Source organism: Theobroma cacao, chromosome 2 (genome assembly GCF_000208745.1).
Source record: "Theobroma cacao cultivar B97-61/B2 chromosome 2, Criollo_cocoa_genome_V2, whole genome shotgun sequence".
In the NCBI taxonomy this organism is placed as follows: domain Eukaryota; kingdom Viridiplantae; phylum Streptophyta; class Magnoliopsida; order Malvales; family Malvaceae; genus Theobroma; species Theobroma cacao.
The window spans coordinates 23,023,193-23,028,691 of NC_030851.1; the positions used below are offsets into that span (position 1 = coordinate 23,023,193).

General features: G+C 34.0%; 1 long non-coding RNA gene across 1 annotated transcript; it reads left to right on the top strand.

The window, feature by feature from the left end:
* Positions 2,584 to 5,165, top strand: LOC108660780. The gene is made up of 4 exons (XR_001926464.1): positions 2,584 to 3,059; positions 3,516 to 3,595; positions 3,954 to 4,157; positions 4,902 to 5,165. It is a non-coding gene; the product is annotated as an uncharacterized LOC108660780 (long non-coding RNA).

A 5,499-nucleotide genomic window follows, 5' to 3' on the forward strand; every position in this document is an offset into this window, starting at 1 on the left:
ATTCATCACACTATCCATTTCATAACATAAAAACATTTCATAAGGGCTTGTTCCCATGCGAGTTTTTAAAGAAAAACCGATAAAACATTTTAGGGGATTCAATCAAACATAAATGTGTATATCCCAAAACATTTTAATGCAAGTTCACTTACCCGACAACAACGAGATATTAAGTTGCTATTTGCTCGGAGGTGTCTCTAGCTATTCCTACTATCCGGTCGCTTGTTATTTCCTCCAACGCGCCACTATAGTGCACTACCTTTACTTTGACACTTCCTAGCAACAATCTAAACTCAACATATTTAATTATATAGGCATATGGCAGCACTTAAATCAATTAGTCCTTAATCTAATTCACATTTTTCATCCTCATCATTCACTTATTATTACTATTACCATTATTATTTTAAAACTAACTAAATCTATTATTGATTTTCTTACTATTGATATTTACCTTCATATATTGTACTTACACTAATTTTCATATTTTAAATATTAACTAATAATTCTATAACATTTATACCAAATAATTCAACTTATTCTATATCATTCTATCACATATTCAAACCAATGAATTGAACTAAACCCAAACAACATACTTCATAATGGATCCATAAAAAAAATGCTTGATTTTAAATTTTACCTCACTTGGGCTCAGATGCTAAGCCAAGTAAAAAATTGCAGCCCACCGGACCTTCCTTGCCAAATGTATTGTTGGAGGCCCAAAGGAATAATTATTATTTGTTTATTTATTTATTATTTTTTTCCTTTCTTACACTCACAAGTCGGCCACAATTTCCTCCTCTCTTTCTCTCACCGTCGGTAGAAATTTTTTGCTCCTTTCAACCACAAAAATCAGCAGCCAAAGCTGGTCATCTCAGCCTCAAAAATCAGCAGCCGAAGCTGCTTATTTCACCCTCAAAACCAGCAACCAAAACCTCAAAAATCAGTAGCCAAAGCTGCTCATTTCAGCCTTCAAAATTAGCAGCCAAAGCTACTCATCTCACCCTCAATACTGACAGCTAAAGCCTTCATTTACTCCCTCACAAACCCAATAGCACTAGCCCTTGTTTTCCTCTCAAAATTTACAGCAAAACTCTTTCTTTCCCTTTTCAAAATTTGCAGCAAAACTCTTTCTTTCCCCTTTCAAAATTTGTAGCAAAACTCTTTCTTTCCCCTTTCAAAATTTGCAGCAAAACTCTTTCTTTTTCCCTCTCAAAAATTGCAGCACAAAGCCCCTCTATTTCTCCCTTGGCCGGTGGCTTTCCCCTTTCTCTTTTTCTCTCTTTCTTCTTCGACTTTCCCTTTGCTCTCTCACAACCGACTTCTCTCTTTCTTCTTTCCCTTTCTCCTTTCTTCCAACTGACTTTACTTATTTTCTTTCTAAGGGCACGGTTTTCTTTGCCAAAACAAAGCCAATTTCCATATTGTTGATGTGGTGGATAAAAGGAAAGAAAAAGCAATAAGTGTGATGATGTTTCTAGAAATCTTTTGGGATAAGAACAAAATAAAATAAAATAAGGAAGTTGGCTTCAAGTGGCCGGCCATATGAAAGAAGAAGTCAAAAAGTGAGGTAAAAGCTTGTTGATTTAGTCAAGTAATGCATAGTAAATATTTTGTCTTTTCCTTTCTTTCTCTTTTTTTTTTTGTACATAAGCCTTACATTTTGAACAATCTTATATGGATGGCCGGCCATGAGGAACAAAAAGAAGAGTCAAAGCTTCCTTTGGAAGCTTTGACCAAGCTTTGTAAAAATATTACCGTTTTGCCCTTCAAGGTTCTCATCCTTTTAATTATGTCCTCCCAAAATCTTTAAATCTCCAATTTCCTTCTATTATCTTCTTTTACATATGCACAAATGAAATATAAAGTTTGTACCCCAACGCAGTGTCCCCATAATATTTTAAATATTTATTTACTTGTGCTATTTTTATTTAATAAAAACATGCGGGCCCCATTAACATCATTTTTCTTCAAAATTTTCTCATTCTTCTTCTCGCCCACTTAGATTGACCATATACTCCTCCTTCATGAAGAATTTTGACACTGCAAAAAATATTAATAATTTAATATTATTTTATTAATAAAATATTATTTTATTCCAAAAAAATTTCTCTTGTCTCCTTTTGTCTTCTTGATACCCAAAATACCTTATTATGCCTCATTTCACTTCTGAATCAGTTTTTATCTCGCAAATTCTTTCTCGATAAAAATATTATTATTTTACTATTATTTCCTCACATGCGGAATATTTTATCCCCAACTATTTCTTTCATCTTTCATCACTTTTAAACATTATAATTAACCTCAATTGGCATCCGATAAGCTTTATTAGTCACCATATCAAAGTATGGGGTATTACAATAGCCTACCTAAAACTTGAAGGCTTAAAGTTACAGTTATAGAAGAATCTAGAGATCTAAATGACTTCAAAGTAGAAGAACTTATAGGATCTTTTCTTAGTTATGAGTTGACACTTAAGCATGAAAGTGAAAGAGAAGAGTTTAGGAACAAAGAAGTCAAACAAAAAAAAGTTTCCTTTAAATCCATATATGAGGAAGAAGAAAGAGTCATAAAAATTGATAGTGAGAGTGAGGACAACATTGCCATGCTAGCTAGAAAATTCACTAAGTTTATGATTTAAAACTATAGAAATAGAAAGCCTACAAAAAGAGATGAGCCTAAAATGGCACATTCAAATGATCATTTGATATGCCATGATTAAAAAAAGCCTAAAACAACCAAATATGAGTACCTAAGCAAGAAAAAAGTCTCAAAAAATTCCAAGAAAAAGGCAATGATAACAACTTGAAGTGGTGATGATTGTCAAGATGATCAGGTTACAAACTCTTATCTTATGGCATTTGATGGCCACAAGGAGGAACACAAATGTTTGATGTCAAAAGCACAACAAAATAGAAAATGGTACCTTGAAAGTGGATGCTTTAGACACATGACCGATAGCAAGGAATCATTCAAAGAATTGAGACTAAAGAAATGAGGTAACATAACTTTTGGTGATGACTCAAAAGGTCACATTAAAGGCATTGGTACAATCGGTAAGAACTCTTCCTCTCAAATTGAAAATGGACTTAAACATAATTTGTTAAGTGTTGGGTTGATTTTTACGTTGTTAATGATGGCCAATAATTAGATTTGTGGGCTGTTTTATTGTTGAAGGCTGTATTGTGGTGGAAATGTGATTATTTATTTCTAGTATGATTAGAATAGTGCAAATAAACGACTAGTTTAATAAAGAACATTGGGTTAGTGTAAGATGTCACTAAGGGAATTAGTTAAGTTTATAACTTTGAATTTTAAGGATGATATAGGTGTTGGAAAATGGAAGTAATGAAATAAGTGTTATGAAATTGGTTGGAGTTAGTATTAAGTTGACCAGTCAAATAGTGATTGAAAACTAGTTAGGAAAAACTAGTAAATTTTGATTTAGGAAGCAATATTTGGATTTGTATTCATACAAATTGGGTGGGTTGTGATGCTATTGTGTGTGATAGGTTCTAACAAGACCCCGCATTTCCACTTGAAGCATTAATTGTGGTTGGAGCTAATCAAAAAGAAAAATCAACAAAGACAAGTAAGTGAACTTGCATTTAAAATGTTTTGGGATAAATGCATGTGTTTGAATGAATCACTTGAAAAATTTTATTTGTCTTTTTCTTTAAAACATGCATGGGAACAAGCCTTTGATGAAACGTCCTTACGTTGTGAAATGTGTAATGTGATGAATTCATGTGTTTCCTATATTATGTTGAATTACTAAGTGAAATGTGGCGTGTGATGCAATGATGATTTCGGGATGTGACAAATAGCTATATGACGGCCAATACTAGTTTCCCTAAGAAATAGGGTTGTGTAACCATGTGTATGGCCAAACAATAAATTATGCGAAAAGTGTTAATGTGTAAAGATTTTGTTTACATGTTGTTATGTAGGTTATACCTTGAAAGGTAATATTGCATGATTACTACAACTGTGCATGTGCGGTGTAGGAGTGCACATGACGATGAAGATGATGAATTGCCATGTGCGGTGTGGGAGTGCACATGACGGTATTAATTATGTGTGGTGTGGGAGTGCACATAAGTTGGGGTGACGTTGGTAGTTGTATGCGCTGAACCATGTCGACTATTTTGGGGGTGAGTGGAATGTCCTTGATGTATGTTTGAAGTTACATATGGATACATAGATAAATATATAAAGTAAATATATATACTCATATAAATTCTCGTATGCATGTTTACATATAGCATCGGGTTTGTTTATGATATATAAACTGCTTTAGGGGCGAGCCAATACATATAAATCAAATCTAAATAAGGGCATTACAAAGAACATCATTTTTGTCGTAGCCAAATTGATTTTCGCTGTGGCAAGAAACTTTCTGCTTTAGGAGTTACAGTTCTCGCTGCAGCCAAATTGATTTTCATCGTGACGAGAAACTTTCTGCCTTAGGAGTTATTATTCTCGTCGCAGCCAAATTGATTTTCCCCACGGCTAAAAACTTTTTGCCTTAGGAGTTACTATTCTTACCGTAGCCAAATTGATTTTCGCTGCGACAAGAAACGTTTTGCCTTGGGGAGGCACTGTTCTCGCCCCAACCAAATTTGATTCTCGCCTCAGCGAGAAACTCTTTGTCTTGTTTGGAAATCTGCTGTAATTCTCACTCTTTAACTTCGTTGTTGATCATGGATCCTTCAACACTAAGGTATTAAATAATCAAGGGCCGAATTGAGGGGTTTTAACAAGAAATTAAGCTCAATTGCATTGTTTTTAACACAAGTGCATCGTGTTTTCTTAAACTTTTCGTATCGTTTGCTTGTTCCCTTCCTATGTTCACTCACTGGGTTTATACTCACTCTTTTCAACTTCATGTTTTTCAGATTCGAAGATAGTTGAGACCTAGACTGAGGTATCCATTTATACTCGCCTTTTGGTAGGTACCATGGCATTCAGTAGCAAGACTCGCACCCAAAGTCATTCTGCTGGTAGTCAAGGGTCTTTTGCATGTGTACATGTACATTTGATGTAAATTGCTAAGATTTATGTTATAAACAATATATGTATATTTTGGATCGATGATGCCACTATGAGTTGGCAATGGATGACATTATTTTGGGATGATACAAACATAAGTATTTGGTTGCCATAGTATATTATTGAAATACTTATAGTTGGGAATTACGAAATGTGGCTTTAGGAATGATGATGTATGATTGATAGAATTGTCACAACCCAAATTCCAAGCTTTGACCAGTGCATAGGCCCAATCGGCATAGCCCATTAAGCCCAAGCAAGCCTATTTATGTAATCCCGATCATCATTCCAAACCATCATTTCTCAAACCCATATTGTAATTCTCAACTAAAAATATTTCAATAACATTTTATAGTAACCCAATACTCACAGTTATATTATGCTAACATTGTATCACTCATTTTCCACCTTACAATGGCTTTAGTAACCAAATATACATATTTG